At 44.0% G+C, this 22871-nt stretch overlaps 1 protein-coding gene across 10 annotated transcripts in view; it reads left to right on the top strand.

Moving 5' to 3' along the window:
• brip1 (BRCA1 interacting helicase 1) overlaps nt 1–22871 on the top strand; it is a 643193-nt gene that overhangs the window by 307828 nt on the left and 312494 nt on the right. Inside the window, exon 26 of one of the 10 annotated variants that reach the window (XR_010968795.1) lies at nt 122–1741. The exons of 8 other annotated variants lie outside the window; for them this stretch is intronic. The gene's annotated coding sequence lies outside the window, so the exon portion shown is untranslated. Of the gene's footprint in view, nt 1–121; nt 1742–22871 lie in introns of those variants that run through there. One more of the 10 variants, XR_010968796.1, reaches the window with a different exon arrangement.

The following is a 22871-nucleotide window of genomic DNA, read 5'->3' on the forward strand; positions in this document are numbered from 1 at the left end:
TTCAGCACAGTGTCTAGATTTGTTAAGCAGCTGATGATGCCGTAAAGTTTTTTTTATCTTACCTTGCAAGGCCTTGTCTGGGAGAAGCATTATAAATTTTACTCATTTTCTGTTCCTTCAGGTTCATCCTAAGATGAAGACCCCAGAGGAAGTGATGCCACAGTTTCGGATATTTCACAACACAATGCCCCAAACACCCATACAGATGCTAGCATCCTGGAGAATGTACTAAAGGAGTTTGACAAATGATAACCAGTTGAAACACAATTCACAAGTGGAGATGATGGGAGGAAAAAGATAGATCTGGCCAGGCTGTGAGTGTCCATGCCAGTTGAGAACTGTATGGACAATAGATTGGCATTGTACTGGGTCTGCCTTCAGACGAAGCTAATGCAGGAGCAGGAAGCATCAATCAACGGTGCGCCTCCAACATTACTGCAGTCCTGCAGGAGGGATTTACTCAATTAAAAAGTACCATGGAACAAATAAGTAGCATGTTCACAATATCTGTAAATGATCCCCAAAGCAATATGGGAACAAATGCAGACCAACATTCTCTTGTGAGCCTTGTGACTGATGCAGTTGAGACCTTGGTCATTCACTTATAGAAGATTGTTGCTGCCCAATTGGACAGACCTGGAGATCAGTTAGAAACAGTATTCATGGTGAACGTTACCCCCATTGGAGGCAACCTGTGGATGGCTCTCAGGCAGATCACAGACATAAAGTTAAGTGCTCAGCCCTGGGAATGTGGAAAATGTCCACTGAGATGGCTTCCTTTCAAGGTATATGCACATTCTGGCCAGGCCTCACACAGGATTGGGGAAGTGCCAGAGAGCTGCGGGTGTAGGCAGCCACCATGTCATTGGTGTGCTCCAGCTTTTGCAGGGATCTCTCATGACTCTGCCCCAGAGGTTTGAGGCTATGACCATCTCTGCACCAAAAGCAGCCTGCCACCACAATTGCTGTTCTTATTCAGGCAGCACTTAGACCAGACACTGACACGGAACACAAAAGTCCGAGTGTATCAAACCTATGTCCTCAGTACCTTGCTCTATAGCAGCGAGGCGTGGACAACGTATGTCAGCCAAGAGTGACGTCTCAATTCATTCCATCTTCGCTGCCTCCGGAGAATCCTTGGCATCAGGTGGCAGGACCGTATCTCCAACACAGAAGTCCTCGAGGCGGCCAACATCCCCAGCTTATACACACTACTGAGTCAGCGGCGCTTGAGATGGCTTGGCCATGTGAGCCGCATGGAAGATGGCAGGATCCCCAAAGACACATTGTACAGCGAGCTCGCCACTGGTATCAGACCTACCGGCCATCCATGTCTCCGCTTTAAAGACGTCTGCAAACGCGACATGAAGTCCTGTGACATTGATCACAAGTCGTGGGAGTCCGTTACCAGCGATCGCCAGAGCTGGCGGGCAGCCATAAAGGCGGGGCTAAAGTGTGGCGTGTCGAAGAGACTTAGCAGTTGGCAGGAAAAAAGACAGAAGCGCAAGGGGAGAGCCAACTGTGTAACAGCCCCGACAAACAAATTTTTCTGCAGCACCTGTGGAAGAGTCTGTCACTCTAGAATTGGCCTTTATAGCCACTCCAGGCGCTGCTCCACAAACCACTGACCGCCTCCAGGCGCGTATCCATTGTCTCTCAAGACAAGGAGGCCAAAGAAGAACTTAGACCAGAATTATAGGTTGAGAAATAGGACGAGTGCACCTATAGGCACACTAAGGGGAAGCACAAGTGTAGGACTCAGATCACAATACTGTAACAATAAAGATCTCTTTATTTATCGTTTGTATCAATAGTGTTGATTGATTTGGGATAAATGCAAGGAAGGATCCTGAAAAATGGAATGGCACCTTTGAGTACAAGGAATGGGTACCATGTTCTTGGGGCTGCAATATCTGTTTATTCATAAGGAAGTCCAACATTGATCAGCAGTGGGAGGTGTCCACAAAATGTGCTTGTCAACAATAGAATTCTGCATCAATCTTCCTGCTTGCTCATCGCTTCACGATCCCCTCCTCTTCCTTATTCTTACCTTCTTTCTGGAAGTCTGCAATCCATTAGGCCTTTTTTCTGACCTGCTGCATGCTCAGTCCTCCTTAGAAGACAGATTTTGCAGTGTGCAACAGCTGGTTTGATCTTGGAGTTTTTTAACTGGATTGTGGAATAGCACTGCACTGAATGGTCTAAACAATGGAATTGTTGCTTCAGCACACCCATGGTGTGTTCCACAGCGAATTTCCTTAAATATGCAGATCAGGCTCCCATAATATAATCGGAGCCTGAACTTTTTTAATCTGAGGTCTGACTGGAAAAGATGTGGTGGCAATCAGGGTCCAAAGAGATCCAACAAAGTAATTTTTAATTTTTGTTTAGTTTTCCTTGTGGAAGAGCAGGTGTGTTCTTCTGGATCCCACAAGGGAACCTTGGGCCTCACCTTCCCAGGGCTTTTCCCCTCCCCTCCTGCCACTGAGATTCCCACTGACCTTATGTAAGGAACCATACCCCTATGTCCCGAGTGGCAGCGTCCTGCCACACGACTTCCCAGCAGTTTTGGTCAGAAATTCAGCAAGTGTCATAATAATGAGGCCTGGTCGTTAAGACCATCCAAGCCTGTCTGCTGCCATTCCCAGGCAGGCATGTTACTTGCTTTGCAGCATTTTCACTAAAATCGAGCCCCTAGTTAAAACTGAAATTTTCTCAGCCTTAGGAATTAAAGGATGACTATATGGAGGGTTTTGTTAGGAATTAGCTTAGCAATCCATTTAGGCAATGCAATAGTTTAATTTAGAGATACAGCACTGAAACAGGCCCTTCGGCCCACCGAGTCTGTGCTGACCATCAACCACCCATTTATACTAATCCTACACTAATCCCATATTCCTACCACATCCCCACCTGTCCCTATATTTCCCTACCACCTACCAACACTAGGGGCAATTTATAATGGCCAATTTACCTATCAACCTGCAAGTCTTTTGGCTTGTGGGAGGAAACCGGAGCACCCGGAGAAAACCCACGCAGACACAGGGAGAACTTGCAAACTCCACACAGGCAGTACCCAGAATTGAACCCAGGTCGCTGGAGCTGTGAGGCTGCGGTGCTAACCACTGCGCCACTGTGCTGCCCTGTGACAGCTCCAATTTTAAAACAGGTAAAATTTGAATGAGTGATTTAATTCTATCTGAAAAACTGGAATGCAGATTTATATTTGTGGCAAATTGTCATCTTTTAAGAAGTCATTGTTGCTTAAAAAACTAGATATTAAGATTGCTGTAACTAATTGCCCAGATTCCATCAATATGCTACTTTTTAAAGAAAAACTGTCAGCCTTCTGCCAATAGGATTCAACAAATACCTGCTGTAAGTACTCTTTTGTGCTTTTTCAAAAGGATCTTTGGACAAAAAGTTATGTATGAAAATTTAGTGTTGCTCAATTTCAGGCAATTATAAAAGATTCTATTCATCTGATGCTTAATCTCTGAACTTTTAGTTGGATTACTCTCTGTTGTGTTTAATATGCTGTGTAACTTCTCATTTGTTTTGAAGTGGCATTTGTACTTTCTCACGCTTTGCAACTTGTAACATAGTCATTCACTTTGTCTTCCTTCAGTGCCTCTCCCCTATGATTCACCTCCATAACACCATCCTATCACACTTTTACTTGCCTCAAAATATCAGTATTTTGTCTCCAATATTTTTTCTTGCTGTTCCCACACAGTCAGTTCAGAAGCTCCCTGTTAGGAAAACATGCTATGTTGAATGAGGATTTTTAATTCGTCCATTGGAAACCTACATTAAACTTTTAGAAAGGAAAGCTGGAATCCTACATTCAACTTTTAAAACTGGCAGCTAAGATGGCCACCATAATTTGCATTGAAGTACCTCACATTCCAAGGCATTGCAATGGAAACCCAGGTCTTAATAGCTCGCATTCAGAACAATGGCTCAAACAGTTGAGTAAATTATCTGGTATTGCCCTCGTTAGCAAGACATTCAAAGCCATCTTGGAGCATTTACTAGTGGAGATGAACCTCCAGGGGGTAAACATTGAAGCAATAAGACCCGAGAGAGATTTGGGATTCTTAGACTATGGATCTCATTGAAGTGAACAAAAGAATACACTGAAAGAATCACGTGACAGTCTCCCCAGTCTGTGTGTAAACTTAGAGTTGCTGTTACACATAGCAGACCAGCTAATCAATGCAGGATCCCGGTGGGGCTGTGTCCCCCTCTCTCTCTCTCTTTCTCTAGGTATACTGCAAGCTTTGAATCCTGTCCAAGTTTATTGTCGCTACAGATAGACACCCCGGGGGAGAAAGCCACCTACATCACTGTCTCCAAGAAAACCCTGAACCGGGTGGACCAGCTGCAATTACACCTCTACCAGCCAAGAACTTCAGAACCACGAATTCAGCCAGAAGACAACTGAATTACCAGACTCCACAGACTGTATACTATTTTTATTTGTTCTGGACTCTAATCCAACCAAACTATTCTTCACCACTCTTGTAACCTTTGTGTGTGTGTGTGTGTGATTCTTGTGTGTGTGAAAGTTAGAACGTAGTTTATTATTTTATTTAGATCGGGTTTTGATTTTAAATACAATAAACTAGCCTCTCTCTTGTTTAAACTCAGGAAAACCTGTCCGATTGGTTCTTTTATGATCATATCACTGAATTGGTAAGCAGGTTCACTGTAGACTCCAGAATGATATCAATGGTCTGATTGAGTGGGCGGAAAAGTGGCAAATGGAATTCAATCCAGAGAAGTGGGGAAGGCCAACTTCAATGGAGTAAGAATGGAGCTGGGGCAAATAAATTGGAGTCAAAAGCTGGCAGAAAAACCGGTAGATGAACAATGGGCTACCTTCAAAGAAGAAATAGTTTGGGCATAGTCAAGGTATGTTCACTTGAAGGGGAAAAGTAGGGCAAGCATATTCAGAGCTCCCTAGATGATAAAAGAGGTAGAGATTAAGATAAAGAAGAAAAAGTGTGATTATGACAGATGCCAAGTAGAAAATACTACTGAGAACCAGGCTGAATATAGAAGGTCCAGAGGGGAAGTGAAAAAGCAAATAAGAGAAGCAAAGAGAGAACATGAGAGACTGGCAGCTAGCATTTAAGAAATCCCGAAGTTTTCTATAGGCATATAAATAGTAAAAGGGTGGTAAAAGGAAGAGTGGGGCCAATTAGGGACCAGAAAGGAGATTTACACATGGAGGTAGAGGGCATTGCTGAGGTATTAAATGAATACTTTGCATCTGTCTTTACCTAGGAAAATGATGCAACCCAGGCAATGTTGAAAGAGGAAGTAAGACAGACACTAGAGGGGTTTAAAATTGATAAAGAGGAAGTATTAGATAGGTTGTCTGTACTTAAAGTGGATAAAGAAACAGGACCAGATGGGATGCATCCAAGGATACTGAGGAAAGTGAAGGTGGAAATCGCAGAGGCACTGGCCATAATCTTTCAGTCTTCCTTAGGCTCGGGGGTGGTGCCAGAGGACTGGAGAATTGCAAACAAGGGTTGTTCAAAAAAGGGTGTAAAGATAAGCCCAGCAACTACAGGCCAGTCAGTTTAACTTCAGTAGTGGGAAAACTTCTAGAAAAAATAATTTGGGACAAAATCAATAGTCACATGGCCAAATGCGAGTTAATTAAGGAAAGACAGCATGGATTTCTTAAGGGAAAATCATCTTTAACAAACCTGCTGGAGTTTTTTGAGGAGGTAGCAGAGAGGGCTGATGAGGGTAATGCTGTTGATGTGGTGTCCATGGACTTTCAAAAGGCATTTTATACAGTGCCACACAACAGATTTCTGAGCAAACTTGGAGCTCATGGAATGAAAGAGACGATGGCAACATGGATACGAAATTGGCTGAGTGACATAAACAAAGAGTAGTGGTTAATGGATGTTTTTTGCGCTAGAGGAAGGTTTGTAGTGGAGTTCCCCAGGGATCAGTGTTGGGACCCTTGCTTTTCCTGATATATATTAATGAGCTAGACCTTGGTGTACAGGGCACAATTTCAAAGTTTGCTGTTGATATAAAACTTGGCAGCATTGTGAACTGTGAGGAGGATAGTGTCGAACTTCAAAAGGACATAGACAAGCTTGTGGAATGGGCAGACAGGTGGCAAATGAAGTTCAATGCAGAGAACTGTGAAATGATTCATTTTGGTAGGAAGAACATGGAGAAACAATATAGAATAAAGGGTACAATTCTAAAAGGGGTGTAGGACCAGAGGGACCTAAGTGTATATATGCATAAGTCATTGAAGATGGCAGGACAGGCTGAGAGAGCGGTTAATAAAGCATACAGTATCCTGGGCTTTATGAATAGGGCATAGAGTAAAAGAGCAAGGAAGTTATGTTGAACTTGTATAAGACACTAGTTCAGCCTCTGCTGGAGTATTGCGTCCAGTTCTGGGCAACGCACTTTAGGAAAGATGAGAGGGCATTGCAGATAGTACAGAAAAGATTCACGAGAATGGTTCCAGGGATGAGGAATTGCAGTTATTAAGATAGATTGGAGAAGTTGGACTGTTTTCCTTGGAGAAGAGAAGGCTGAAAGATGATTTGATAGAGGTATTCAAAATCATGAGGGGTCTGGACCGAGTAGATAGAGAGAAACTGTTCCCACTCGTGAAAGGATCGAGAACGAGAAGGCACAGATTTAAAGTAGTTGGTAAGAGAAGCAAAGGTGACATCAGGAAAAAAGTAAGGTCTGGAATGCGCTGCCTGAGAGCATGGTGGAGGCAGGTTCAATTGAAGCATTCAAAAGGGAATTACAGTTATATGAAGGGGAAGAACGTGCAGGGTTATGGGGATAAGGCAGGGGAATGGAACTGAGGAAATTGTTCTTTCGGAGAGCCGGTGCTGGCATGATGGGCCGAATGGCCTTCTGCACTGTAACGATTCTGTGAAGTGTGAGGTAATGCATTTGGGGAGGGCAAGCAAAAGGATGGGAATACACAATAAATGGAAGGATATTGAGAGGGGTAGAAGAAGTGAGAGACCTTGGAGTGCATGTCCACAGGTCCCTGAAGGTGACAGGACAGGTAGATACAGTGGTGAAAAAGGCATTTGGAATGCTTTCATTTATTGGCCAAGGTATGGAATACAAAAGCAGGGATGTAATGCTGGAACTGTATAAAACGCTGGTTAGGCCACAGCTGGAGTATTGTGTACAGTTCTGGTCACCACATTACAGGAAAGACATAATTGCTCTGGAGAGAGTACAGAAGAGATTTACAAGAATGTTGTCCGGGCTTGAAAGTTGCAGCTATGAGGAAAGGTTGGATAGGCTAGTGTTTGTTTCGTTAGAACAGAGGAGACTGAGGAGTGACTTAATTGAGGTGTACAAAATTATGAGGAGCCTAGACAGAATAGACAGGGAGGACCTATTTCCCCTAGCAGAGAGGTCAATTACTAGAGGGCACAGATTTAAGGTGATTGGTAGAAGTATTAGAGGGGACATGAGGAAAAACCTTTTCACCCAGAGGGTGGTGGGTGTCTGGAATTCACTGCCTGGATTGGTGGGGGAGGCAGAAACCCTCAACTCTTTTAAAAGGTACCTGGACATGCACCTGAAGTGCTGTAACCTGCAAGGCTACGTACCAGGTGCTGGAAGGTAGTATTAGATTGGGCGGCTATTTTTTCTGGCCAGGGAGGCTGAATGGCCTCCTTCTGTGCCATAAATTTTTTATGGTTCTGTGGTTTAAAAGAAATAAACCCTGTTGCGATCAAACAAGGAGAGGAACAAGAAGGGAGCCTTTCGACCCTTCCTCGTCTGCTTGTAACACTCTGCAAGACTCCACCCTTCACCACTTCCTCTCTTTACTTACATGCTGTCCCTCAGTAACATCAAGAGGAAATAAAGGGTCCCATGCCCAGGTTCATCTCTCTTTCATTATCTTTGATTCCACTGTGCTGTTTGACAGCCAAAGAACAGTACAGCACAGGAACAGGCCATTCGGCCCTCCAAGCCTGCGCCGATCTTGATGCCTGCCTAAACTAACACCTTGTACACTTCTGGGGCCCGTATCCCTCTATTCCCTTCCTGTTCATGTATTTGTCAAGATGTCTCTTAAACGTCGCTATCGTATCTGCTTCCACCACCTCCCCTGGCAGCATGTTGCAGGCACTCACCACCCTCTGTGTAAAAAACTTGCCTCGCACATCCCCTCTAAACTTTGCCCCTCGCACCTTAAACCTATGTCTCCTAGTAACTGACTCTTCCACCCTGGGAAATTGCTTCTGACTATCCACTCTGTCCATGCCGCTCATAACTTTGTAAACCTCTATCATGTCGCCCCTCCACCTCCGTCGTTCCAGTGAAAACAATCCGAGTTTATCCAACCTCTCCTCATAGCTAATGCCCTCCAGACCAGGCAACATCCTGGTAAACCTTCTCTGTACCCTCTCCAAAGCCTCCACATCCTTCTGGTAGTGTGGCGACCAGAATTGCATGCAATATTCTAAGTGTGGCCTAACTAAGGTTCTGTACAGCTGCAACATGACTTGCCAATTTTTATACTCTATGCCCCGACCGATGAAGGCAAGCATGCCGTATGCCTTCTTGACTACCTTATCCACCTGCGTTGCCACTTTCAGTGACCTGTGGACCTGTACGCCCAGATCTCTCTGCCTGTCAATACTCCTAAGGTTCTGCCATTTAGATTAGATTAGAGATACAGCACTGAAACAGGCCCTTCGGCCCACCGAGTCTGTGCCGAACATCAACCACCCACTTATACTAATCCTACACTAATCCCATATTCCTACCAAACACCCCCACCTATCCCTATATTTCCCTACCACCTACCTATACTAGTGACAATTTATAATGGCCAATTTACCTATCAACCTGCAAGTCTTTTGGCTTGTGGGAGGAAACCGGAGCACCCGGAGAAAACCCACGCAGACACAGGGAGAACTTGCAAACTCCACACAGGCAGTACCCGGAATCGAACCCGGGTCCCTGGAGCTGTGAGGCTGCAGTGCTAACCACTGCGCCACTGTGTCGCCCTCACTGTATACCTCCCACCTGCATTAGACCTTCCAAAATGCATTACCTCACATTTGTCCGAATTAAACTCCATCTGCCATTTCTCCGCCCAAGTCTCCAACCGATCTATATCCTGCTGTATCCTCTGACAATCCTCATCATTATTCGAACTCCACCAACCTTGGTGTCATCCGCAAACTTACTAATCTGACCAGCTACATTTTCCTCCAAATCATTTATATATACTACAAACAGCAAAGGTCCCAGCACTGATCCCTGCGGAACACCACTAGTCACAGCCCTCCATTCAGAAAAGCACCCATCCACTGTTACCCTCTGTCTTCTATGACTGAGCCAGTTCTGTATCCATCTTGCCAGCTCACCTCTGATCCCGTGTGACTTCACCTTTTGTACCAGTCTGCCATGCGGGACCTTGTCAAAGGCTTTACTAAAGTCCATATAGATAACATCCACTGCCCTTCCTAAAATTAAAACCTGATCTAAATAAAGTAATAATGTATGAGCCAGTCGTCGATTCTACCAATTTCCCAGTTGCTCATTCAGCCCAAACCGATAATATGCAGCATGCCTTCACAACATTGTCTTCACATCATCTCTGTCACCAGTGAGATGATCTTCCACAGCTTGCTGGAGCTGATCTGCCACTCCTGCTGCTATAAATTTGGCAACATTTAAACTGGTGGGGGGCTCACTATGTGGTCATCGAAATATTTTAAGTTCGATATACTAATTTAAGTTTTATGTACAGGGGACCCACCCCCATTCCCCGTAGTTACAGAAGGGTCATGTATACTATTTCTATTATGACTGAATGTCATGCCATTTAAGCTGGTGTGGTTTCCCATATATTTATTCTTGCCTTTCAATCATCCCAAGATATTTATTTCATGGTATGTGGTGCTATGTTGGTGTGCTCACAGCATCATCCTGACTAACTCTTGACCCTAACTCTATGTAACTGTTACGGCAGTACACCATCAACTTAGGTGATAAGTGAATCAGTGCCAGTAAAAATGCCTCGACATGCTTATAAAGCTTGCACAGTCTCTATCTTACTGTGATGTTTAGTAATCATGCACAACCTTAATGTGTGAGAAAGTCCTAACATGTTTCTCTGCTTTGGTGCATGATCACAGATTTTTGAACAAAGATGTGTATGCACCTTTTGCTAATCCCAGCTTCAGGCCTGAGACACTAATATGTGCACACATGCTGTAAAGGCACCAGGACCATTTAATACTAATGTGGTTTACTTACATAAACCTTACCGCCATCTCGGCTGTGTGCTTCTGTGTAAATGGAGTAACTTAAAGTTATTCAAGTTAGTACCTGGTGCAACTTAAAATAGAGCAGCTGCAACTGTATTAACAGCATCGTGCAGTTCATCCCTGATGTACATACAAACTTATTTTATGGTTGACCTGTTAATAAAATCTCTACAGATTGCCTTGGTTTATAAGATGCAATCCTATATTTAATAGATAGGAAAGCACCTATGCCGGTGTGCTGAATGTACCACATTTTACAATGTCTGATTCAAGTGTAAAGAGCCAGTGTACGAAATATCTTACCATTAAGACCTATGGTGTGGAATTCCTAATGCAAATATAAGACACAAGCACAAAATGTAAATCTGTATTCAAATATCCCCTAACCATTTTGTTAATCAGTTTCATTCCTAAAGTTCCAAAAGGACCAATACAGTATAAAAGTCTGATCAATTTTGTGTAAAGTACCTAATTGTATCAAATATTTGAAACAAAAACAGAATATGCTATAAATGTATAGCAGATGTGTCTGTCTCTGAAATAAAAGATTATTGTTTTGACTTGATATTTTTTACCACAAACTTAAACTGTGTTTTCTCTCCCAGATGATGACAAATGTTCAGTGCATTTCCAACCTTTAGTATTTTTAATTAACAGTTTTTCTCTGTCTTTCTCTTATGCTTTTGGTCCTCACAATTTCTTGAAATGAAACCCCAAGTTATGCTGGGATTACGGCTTCCCATGTCGCCCAGCACCAATCCTGCTGGGGCTTGTGTGGTCATTAAGTTGCATGATGCAGCGATACTTTTTTGACCCCTTTTCCGTTCCATGAGCAAGGAGTTGTTCAGACTCCACCACCCAGCATCCACAACCTCTTTGGCCGATTTGGCAAGTAGTTTTTAAAAAAAGTTATCCTTTTGTGGTTTATGTCTTTTACCTGGACTCCACTGAAGGGAACCATTTTTCCCTATTTGGAGGCCCATACACATCGACTGACTCAGCATACCAGCGGCTACATACAAGTCCGAGCCCTGACTGTGCCAATGGAGCATGAACTCTGTACTTCCATTGGGGAAGCCGCACTTGAAGAGAGCACAGGTTGGAGATAGGGCAACAACTTTGCAGCCCTGATTCTCTGACCCATGGCTCCATGCTAGAAGCTTGGGATCATAGAAATACCACTATGAATTCCATGCACATCCCGAGGTCGTGGTCCACATTAGTACCAACGATATAGGAAGAAAGAGGGATGAGGTCCTGCAGGCTGAGTTTAGGGGTTAGGAACAAGATTAGCAAGCAGGACCTCAAAGGTAGTAATCTCCAGATTACTCCCAAAACCACGTGCTCGTGAGTATAGGAATAGGAAAATACACCAAATGAATGCGTGGCTAGAGAGATGGTGCAGGAGGAAGGGCTTCAGATTTCTGGGGCATTGGGACTGGTTCTGGGGAAAGTGGGACCTGTACAAACCAGACAGTCTACACCTGAACAGGACTGGGACAAATATCCTTGCAGGGTTTGCTAATGTGGTTGGGGATGGTTTAAACTTGTTTGGCAGGGGGATGGGAACCTGAGTGCAGTCTTAGATGGGACAATTTCAGGGCAGGGAATGGGAGGCAGAAAATTAGCGTGTGACTGAAAGACAGAAGCAGCAAAGGTTAAAAAGTGTGCAGCACAGGAATTTGGAAGTGTTAAAAGGTATTTATTTAAATGCAAGGAGTATAGTAAATAAAGCCGATGAGCTGAGGGCACAGATAAACATGGCAATACGATATCATTGCTATAACGGAAACTTGGCTTAAAGAAGGGCAAGAATGGCAGCTCAGCATCCCTGGATATAGAGTTTTCAGGTGGGATAGAGAGGGGTATAAAAAAGGAAGTGGGGGTGGCATTATTAGTTAAGGAACCAATAACAGCTTTGAGGAGGGATGATATGCTAAATGAATCATCAAACGAGGCCTTATGGGTGGAGCTCAGAAATAAAAAAAGGGCAGCCACACTATTCTTTCTTTCTTTTGGGCCTCCTTATCTCGAGAGACAATGGATACGCGCCTGGAGGTGGTCAGTGGTTTGTGAAGCAGCGCCTGGAGTGGCTATAAAGGCCAATTCTGGAGTGACAGGCTCTTCCACAGGTGCTGCAGAGAAATTTGTTTGTTGGGGCTGTTGCACAGTTGGCTCTCCCCACACTATTAGGAGTGTACTATAGACCCCCAAATGGTGAGAGGGAGATAGAAGAACAAATATGTAGACAAATTTCTGAAAAAACTATAGGGCAATAATAGTTGGAGCCTGGGATACAAACAGTGTGAAGGACACAGAGGGCACAAAATCCTTGAACTGCATTGAAGAGAACTTTTTTAGCCAGCGCGTAACTAGCCCAATGAGAGGGGGCACAATTCTAGGTTTAGTCTGCGGTAGTGAAGCTGGGCAAGTGGATAAAGTAACAGTGGGTGACCATTTTGGAGATAGTGACCATAATAGAGTTAGTTTTAGCATAATCATGGAAAAGGACAAAGATAAAACAGGAGTAAAAGTTCTAAATTGGGGAAGGCAAATATTATGAAACTGTGATGTGACCTGGCGAAAGTGGACTGGATACAGCTACTTGAAGGAAAATCAGTAGCAAACCAGTGGGAGGCATTCAAAAGCGAGATACTACAGGCAAGTGTAGGCATGTCCCCACAAAGATAAAGGGTGGTACTGCCAAATCTAGAGCCCCCTTGTTATCTAGAAGCTCAGAGGGAAAATTAAAGCAGAAAAAGAAAGCTTATGATGATCACAAAAAACTAAATACTTTAGAAAGTCTAGAGGGGTATAGAAAGTGCAGGGGTGAAGTAAAAAATGAAATTAGAAAAGTCAAGGGAGGACATGAAAAATTATTGGCTGGTAAAATCAAGGAAGACCTGAAGATGTTTTATCAGTACGTTAAGAGCACGAGGATAACTAAGGAAAGGGTAGGGCCTATCAGAGATGTACAAGGGAGCTTATGCATGGATGCAGAAGATGTGGGCAGGGTTCTTAATGAGTTTTTGTCTCTGTCTTCACAAAGGAGAGGGTTGATGCAGACATTGTAGTTAAAGAGGAGGAGTGTGAAATATTAGATACCATAAGCATAATGAGAGAGGAAGTACTAGAGGGTCTGACATCCTGAAAGTGGATAAATTGCCAGGGCCGGATGGATTGCATCCCAGGTTGTTCAAGGAAGCCAGGGAGGAAATAGCGGATGCTCTGAGGATCATCTTCAAATCGTCACTAGATACAGGCGAGGTACCAGAGGATTGGAGGTCTGCGAACGTTGTGCCATTGTTTAAAAAGGGTGCGAGGAATTGGCCAAATAATTATAGGCCAGTCAGTCTGACCTCTGTGGTGGGTAAATTATTAGAATCAATTCTGAGGGATAGGATAAACTGCCACTTAGAAAGGCATGGATTAATCAGGGACAGTCAGCATGGATTTGTTAAGGGAAGGTCATCTCTTGCTAACTTGATTTTGTTTTTTGAGGAAGTAACAAGGAGGATTGATGAGGGTAGTGCAGTGGATGTAGTCTACATGGATTTTAGTAAGGCATTTGACAAGGTCTCACATGGCAGACTGGTCAGTAAAATGAAAGCCCATGGGATACAGGGGAATGTGGCCGGATGGATCCCAGAATTGGCTCAGAGACAGGAAACAAAGGGTAGTAGTTGACGGATGTTTTTGCGAATGAAAAGCGGTTTCCAATGGCGTTTCACAGGGCTCAGTGTTGGGTATATTGTTGTTTGTGGTATATATTAATGATTTGGACTTAAATGTGGGAGGCATGATTGGGAAATTTGCTGATGACACAAAAATTGGCCGTGTAGTCGATAGTGAAGAGGATAGCTGTAGACTCCAGAATTATATCAATGATTTGGTCGAGTGGGCGAATGGAATTCAATGCAGAAAAGTGTGAGGTAATGCTTTTGGGGAGGGAAAACAAAGCAAAGGAATACACAATAAATGGGAGCATATTGAGAGGGGTAGAAGAAGTGAGAGATCTTGGAGTGCATGTCCACAGGTCCCTAACAGTGGCAGGACAGGTAGATAGAGTGGTGAAGAAGGGATATGGAATGCTTTCCTTTATTGGTCGAGGTATAGAATTCAAAAGCAGGGATGTAATGCTGGAACTGTATAAAACGCTGGTTAGGCCACAGCTGGAGTATTGCGTACAGTTCTGGTCACCGCATTACAAGAAGGACATAATTTCTCTGGAGAGAGTACAGAAGAAATTTACAAGAATGTTGCCAGGGCTTGAAAGTTGCAGCTATGAGGAAAGATTGGATAGGCTAGTGTTGTTTTCCTTGAAACAGAGGAAACTGAGAGGTTAGTTAATTGATGTATACAAAGTTATGAGGGGCCTAGATAGAGTAGACAGGAAGGACCATTTTCCCCTAGCGGAGGGGTAAATTACCAGGGGGCACAGATGTAAGGTGATTGGTAGAAGTATTAGAGGGGACATGAGGGAAAACTTTTTCACCCAGAGGGTGGTGGGTGTCTGGAATTCACTGCCAGGAATGGTGGGGGAGACAGAAACCCTCAATTCTTTTGAAAGGTACTTCGACATGCACCTGAAATGCTGTAACCTGCAAGGCTATGGACCAAGTGCTGGAAGGTGGAATTAGATTGGGCAGCTAGTTATTACAGCCTGCACGGACAGGTTGGGCTGAATGGCCTCTTTCTGTGCCGTAATTTTTCTGTGCTTCTATGATGTCTTTTCAACAATTTCTCCATGATGAGCTTGCTCTCGGATCCAAACCAGCTCTCCTGGTTAGAGGTCTGGCAAGTTTCATGCCTTGTGACATTTGTAATAGTTTCACATATGGCTGGAACAATCTTTGTCCTCTTTCTGTTTCACTTTGTCCAAGTCATCAACTCGGACTTACGGCATGAACATGTGTGAGAGTAGGGAGTTGGGTTTCTAGTCTTCCCATTAAGAGTTCACATCGTGCTAGAGCATTTTGGATTGGAATTGAACGATAGCTCAGAAGTGCAAGTTGGATCTCATCATTCTTCAGCAATGCTTTCACTGTATGCACTCCTCTTTCAGCTTCAGTGTTGACTTGAGGGTATCTTGGTAAACTGGTGGTCTGAACAAATCCATACAATGCCCTGAACTCTTTAAAGTATTCATTGGAAAACTGCAGCCCATTGTCTGAGATTGCAAGGTCTGGGATTCCATGTGTTGCAAATATCACTTTCAACGATGTAATTACGGCTTTAGAAGTGTGATCTTGCAGTTGCTTGATTTCTATCCTTCTGAAGTAGTAGTTTACTGCAATCAAGAACATTTTACCTCTGTGTTCGAAAGGGTCCATCCCAAGACGTTCCCATGGTCGTGATGGAAAGGAAGATGACATCAGCAGTTCTCTTGTTGCCTGACGATGAATAGCACAAGTAATACAGCTTGATATCATCTCCTCTAGTGATTTTGAGAGACTCGGCCATCAAACAGAATATCTTGCTCTGGATCGACATTTTTTGATGCCCAAATGTCCTTGTTGCAATCTTTGTAGAATATCGAGTCTCAGAACTCTTGGAATGATACTCTCTCTTCATAGATGAGTAACTACACTGAGGTGTCCTCTCTGTTCATAGTACTGTCTGAGAATGGGATTACATGGCATGTCTGCTGGCCGTCCTTTGACACAGTACTCTCTGACCTGAGCACATTCTTCATCATATTTCTGTGCATCTCTGATTTCATTCCGTCACTGAGTAGTTGCTGGTAGGGTTGTAATTGTTGTCGATGCCAAGGTTTCTACCTCTTCAACAAGAAATACATCACCTTGTTCAGGTCTTGCCACTGGGATGTGGGACAAAGCATCCAATGTAATCTGCTGCTTTCCCGGAACATACTCTGCCTTTGCGCCATACCTCATAATCTTCAGTCTGAATCATTGTACTCGTGGAGGCATTTTTGCTAACTCCTTTAAATTTAAGAGAGTCACCAAGGGTTTGTGGTCTGTCTCAATCTTGAAGTGGAGACCAAGAACATAATCTGCAAACTTCTCACAAGCCCATATAGCTCGTGCTTCTTTCTCTATCACTGCATATCTCTGTTCAGTCTCTCTCAGTGAGCAAGATGCATAGTAAACTGGTCTGCACTTTCCATCCATCTGTAAGTGAAAGAGTACAGCTCCCAGTCCTGTAGAAGATGCATCTGCAGAAATGATAGGGGGTAGCTCTGGGTCATAGTGAGCTGAGACATCAGGTGATATCAGTATCTCTTTGATTTTCTCAAACGATCTCTGTTGTGTTTCCTCCCAGCACCATGTATTGTCCTGTTGCAATAGTTGATGCAGTGGCTCATTGACGACAGTTATGTTGGGCAGAAACGTTCCGACTTGATTTACCATATCTATGAATCTCTGTAGTTCAGTCGTTTTCCAAGGAGCTGGAAATTCCTTGATTGTTCTTGTCTTCTGTGGATCAACTCTGACACCAGATGCATTCACAATATGTCCAAAGAACTTGACAGTTGGCTGCGAGAATTCTCATTTGTTTTTGAGTATGAGTCCTGCTTCCTCTAGGTGTTGCAGCACAGCTCGCACTCTATTTATTAATAGATACAGCACTGAAACAGGCCCTTCGGTGCACCGAGTCTGTGCCGACCAACAACCACCCATTTATACTAATCCTACATTAATCCCATATTCCCTACCACATCCCCACCATTCTCCTACCACCTACCTACACTAGGGGCCATTTACAATGGCCAATTTACCTATCAACCTGCAAGTCTTTGGCTGTGGGAGGAAACCGGAGCACCCAGCGGAAACCCACGCGGTCACAGGGAGAACTTGCAAACTCCACACAGGCAGTACCTGGAACTGAACCTGGGTCGCTGGAGCTGTGAGGCTGCGATGCTAACCACTGTGCCGCCGACACTGCACCACTGTGCCGCCCATGCTGTCATGCCGTGTCTGAGTGGATCCATGACATCATCCTTTTGACATATGATTCCATCCAGTCCTCTAGGATGCTTGACATTGTCCTCTAGAAGATTTCAGGCACTGTGATATGATACCAAAGGGTAGTCTGTTGAAACAAAACATTCCAAATGGGGTAATGAAGGTTGTAAGCAACCTAGATGCTTCATCGAGGGGTAGTTGCCATAAACCACTATTTGCATCTAGCTTTGTGAAGATTGAACTCTTTTCCAATTTAGCTAAGCTCTCGTCCACAGATGACATAGGATGAACTTTGCATTCAACTGCTTTGTTCAGCTGTTTAAGATCGACGCAAATTCTGATAGATCTGTTGGATTTTGGCACCAGGACCATTCCTGAACACCAGCTTGTAGGTTCTGTCACAGGTGAAATAACTCCTTGCTTCACCATAGAGTCAATTTCCTTCTTTACTTTTTGGCAAGAGTGGGTGAGGAATTTTTCTGGGTGTAAACAAGCAAACTGGCTTTGTTTCTGGATAGTTATGTAGTATTGAAGTGATTTATGACTTTAACCCGTCATAGGGACTAAACCAAATCAGGAGTACATCCCTATGAATCTCCTTTAATCAAGTTCAAACCAGACAAATTCTCAGACACTTATTTGGGTCCAAAGAATTGTACTAGCTTTCCCTTAAAGAAAGAAAACCAACAGAGAACATCTTTTGGATAGCCTATTTTTAATATTTATGGCTGTCATAAATATCCCAGATATTATAAGGGTCTGGGAAACTCTCTTCAATACATATCTTTCCACTTAAAGAGACACAGTGAGGGGGTTCTTGTAGTTGTATACAGAATACATGAGATGATTTATTAACTTTTATATATTTATTAAATAATTTAACACGCAATAAACTTCTTAAGTGGATAAGTATATCACAAAATCAAATATTACTGAGAGATGTAACACATATTCTTATTTCTAACGTAGAATCCAAAAGTTTAACCTTGCTAATGTTACAGCAAAATTATCTTAGAATATACATCAAAATTTAAAGTAAACTTTTACCTTAAATCCCCCGAGTAAGGCATGGGATGAGAAGTGTTGTTTGAGGATACAACACCTCTGAACTTTGCTTTCAAAACCTCTCATTTTTATACTATTCCTAAGGTGTCATCTGACTTCATAGCATATATGTGACCTTCCTGTGTTCCTTGTAAAATCCATATCTTTAATTACCATTTCCACTTAATGTTTTACTGGAATTTGAAATTGTGAGCTTTTATCTGGTAAAAATATTCCTAATTATGTTTACGTAACCTCTTGTTCCTGTAAGTCCATTTTCTATAATTGACTTTTTATGGTACCTTAAAGCAACCTCCGGAGCCGATTTGTCTACATCAACAACCCCATAAACTATTAAGTTAATTGCTACCTCTTACTGATGTCACACAGGATATTTCAATGTGTGTGTTTACCTTCCAATTCCCTGGTAACAGAAATTCTATTCTAACAGGGACCTTGAAATATTTATCTCTACCTTCTTAAAGGGGAATTTCAGTGAGGTCTGAAAACTGCCCATTTTTTAAATCTTTTACTCTAAAAGGTATAATACACTAACTATTTCTTAATTCTACTTAATTAAGCCTATTATACTTATATTCCATCACAGTATGCTGCATTCAGCTTCCCTAGTCCTGTGAACAGCTGTGAGAATTAAGCTGTGAACTTCTTTGGCTGATCTTCTTTGCTTTCCAGTTCCTCTACTCTGCAAATCAGATGCAAATCAATACAGGCCTTTCTGCTCAAAAGTGAACAACTCTGGTTTGGATCACATACGATGTTTCTGTGATTTCTTTTTCTCGATATTGGAGGGTTTCCCTCACTTCTCCTATGACTTAAAGTTCTATCCCTCCATCCCATAACATTTTTTTTGCCTGATGACTGAAAATCGCTTCTCTCTAACCATTTTTTGGCATCAGAAAGAACCGAAACTGCTTCTCCAATGACTAGCTTAAAAGTGCGTCTTGTTTCCCTCTACTAGGATCTCTGCACTCCAGCAACTTCTGCTTGATTTCTGGATCTCTCCAAGGAAAGGCACCTCAATATCATGAATATCCTCTACTTCATGGCTTTTGCCACCTTTTGAAGGCATTTTGCTACAGCACACCGCCTGGAAGTGGCCCATCTTTCCACATAAATGGGATTTGGCCTCTTTGGCGGGGCGGTTTTCCCACCTGTGTCTCTCTCGCTGTCTCGGCCACACCTGTTGCAGTTAGCTTGGGCTGCCAATAGATACTCCTCCAGTCTCCCCTGCTTTTTTAATGCCAGCTTTCCCTTTTTATATTTAACAAACTCCACTAATTCAGCTTCTTTCGAAAAGAGGCTCAACCTGTCACCTCGGACCACGGATTGATTCTGTTTCTTGACCTCCGCTTGTCTGCTCAGTTGGATTGCCTTTGCTAAGTTTAGATCACCTATTGACTGCAAGTGGTCAGACAAGGCGTCATCCAACTGTCCCATGACAATTCTGTCTCTGATCAGTTCATCTTTCAAGTCACCATATTCATAGTCCTCTGCAGGTTTATGCAGGTCATTTATAAATGCATCAATACTTTCGCCTTGACATTGGATACATTTGTTAAATTTAGCCTGCTCAACAATGATATTCTTTCTCAGATTAAAATATGTATCGAATGCTTTGATTACTTCATCGTATGCGGCTTTCTCCTCATCAATACCCTGCATGATGAGAATATCAAGTGCACAGTCACCCAGTACGTATAACTGCACTGCTCGGCTTTGAGGCGAGGCCCGACACGGTGCGATATCTGACAGCTTGATTTACCCCTGTGACTTTCTCGAAGATTTCCAGTAAAGGTAGGGACTTTTCCATCATTATTTTTCACCCGCTGCCACCATAGAGTATTCTAAGTATTGTTAGTCTAATGCCGTAGGTGGTCAAAGCTGACTCATAGATGGCGTCTCTGATGTGGGCCCACTTGGTCTCAGCATCCCCTGTGGGAGTGTTTTGAAGGGCTGTTACAAGTGAATTTAGAAATTTTTGTAACACCTGTGGATGAGAAATTCTGCTCGTGTTGATGCACGGGTTGCCCTTCTGCTTGGAGTGATGCAACTTCTTTGGTCTGAGTCTAACCTTGCTGCACACCAGGGAGCGGTCGGTGTCACAGTTCGCACTGTGGAAGCTGCGTGTGATTTGAACACTGTTTAAGGAGGCTCGCCTTGTGACGATGAGGTCCAGCTGGTGCCAACGACGCGATCTTGGGTGCCTCCATGAAACCTGGTGACAGGGTTTAGTGTGAAAGAACGAGTTGGTGATGCAGAGGTTATGATAGGTACACAACTTAAGCAGTCTCTGCCCGTTCTCATTCATCCTTCCAACGCCATAGCGCCCAAGGCAGGAGGGCCATGAGTCATGGTCGGCCCCAACCCTGGCAGTAAAGTCCCCCAGCAGGAACAGGGTGTTCGGTGTTGGGGATGCTGCTAATGATGTTATGGAGTTCCTCAGAGAACAATTAGCTTCAGGTGGGGAGCAGAGTGTTGGAGCATAGATGCTGAGTAGGTGTACTGGACCAGAGGTGGTGAGCAGTCGGATGGACAGTATGCGTTCCGAGCCATTTGAGGGAGGCTCTATCATGCTGAGCAAGGAGTTTCTGATGGCGAAGCCCACTCCATGCTGTCTTGGTTCTTCAGGATCCCTGCCCTGCCAGAAGCAGGTGTAGTCTTGCTCTGCAAGAGATCCACTCGCGGGGAGGCATGTCTCCTGAAGTGCTGCAATGTCTACATTGAGTCTACTGAGCTCGTTGTTAATGATGGCGGTCTTCCGAGAATCATTGATTTGTCTAAGGTCTTCCGACAGGCCAGGACACATAGTTCTGACGTTCCAGCTTGCAAAGCGAAGGGCTGGTACCTTCTTTCCTTTTTTCATGTTGTTTGGTGCGGTGTTGCAGTCCACCTTTCGGACAATGACCCAAGTGGGCCCACATTAGAGACGCCATCTATGAGTCAGCTTTGACCACCTACGGCAAACGTGCGAAGGGAAATGCAGACTGGTTTCAATCTCATAATGAAGAGCTGGAACCTGTCATAGCCGCTAAGCGCATTGCACTGTTGAACTACAAGAAAGCCCCCAGCGAGTTAACATCCGTAGCACTTAAAGCAGCCAGAAGCACTGCACAAAGAACAGCCAGGCGCTGCGCAAATGACTACTGGCAACACCTATGCAGTCATATTCAGCTGGCCTCAGACACCGGAAACATCAGAGGAATGTATCATGGCATTAAGAGAGCTTTTGGGCCAACCATCAAGAAGATCGCCCCCCTCAAATCTAAATCAGGGGACATAATCACTGACCAACGCAAACAAATGGACTGCTGGGTTGAGCACTACCTAGAACTGTACTCCAGGGAGAATGCTGTCACTGAGACTGCCCTCAATGCAGCCCAGCCACTACCAGTCATGGATGAGCTGGACATACAGCCAACAAAATCGGAACTCAGTGATGCCATTGATTCTCTAGCCAGCGGAAAAGCCCCTGGGAAGGACAGCATTACCCCTGAAATAATCAAGAGTGCCAAGCCTGCTATACTCTCAGCACTACATGAACTGCTATGCCTGTGCTGGGACGAGGGAGCGGTACCGCAGGACATGCGCGATGCCAATATCATCACCCTCTATAAAAACAAAGGTGACCGCGGTGACTGCAACAGCTACCGTGGAATCTCCCTGCTCAGCATAGTGGGGAAAGTCTTTGCTCGAGTCGCTTTAAACAGGCTCCAGAAGCTGGCCGAGCGCGTCTACCCTGAGGCACAGTGTGGCTTTCGTGCAGAGAGATCGACCGTTGACATGCTGTTCTCCCTTCGTCAGATACAGGAGAAATGCCGCGAACAACAGATGCCCCTCTACATTGCTTTCATTGATCTCACCAAAACCTTTGACCTCGTCAGCAGACGTGGTCTCTTCAGACTACTAGAAAAGATTGGATGTCCACCAAAGTTACTAAGTATCATCACCTCATTCCATGACAATTTGAAAGGCACAATTCAACATGGCGGCACCTCATCAGAGCCCTTTCCTATCCTGAGTGGCGTGAAACAGGGCTGTGTTCTCGCACCCACACTTTTTGGGATTTTTTTCTCCCTGCTGCTTTCACATGCGTTCAAGTCTTCAGAAGAAGGAATTTTCCTCCACGCAAGATCAGGGGGCAGGTTGTTCAACCTTGCCCGTCTAAGAGCGAAGTCCAAAGTACGGAAAGTCCTCATCAGGGAACTCCTCTTTGCTGACGATGCTGCTTTAACATCTCACACTGAAGAGTGCCTGCAGAGTCTCATCGACAGGTTTGCGGCTGCCTGCAATGAATTTGGCCTAACCATCAGCCTCAAGAAAACGAATATCATGGGGCAGGAGGTCAGAAATGCTCCATCCATCAATATTGGCAACCACGCTCTGGAAGTGGTTCAAGAGTTCACCTACCTAGGCTCAACTATCACCAGTAACCTGTCTCTAGATGCAGAAATCAACAAGCGCATGGGAAAAGCTTCCACTGCTATGTCCAGACTGGCCAAGAGAGTGTGGGAAAATGGCGCACTGACACGGAACACAAAAGTCCAAGTGTATCAAGCCTGTGTCC

The sequence above is a fragment of the Heterodontus francisci genome, chromosome 30 (genome assembly GCF_036365525.1).
Source record: "Heterodontus francisci isolate sHetFra1 chromosome 30, sHetFra1.hap1, whole genome shotgun sequence".
In the NCBI taxonomy this organism is placed as follows: Eukaryota; Metazoa; Chordata; class Chondrichthyes; order Heterodontiformes; family Heterodontidae; genus Heterodontus; species Heterodontus francisci.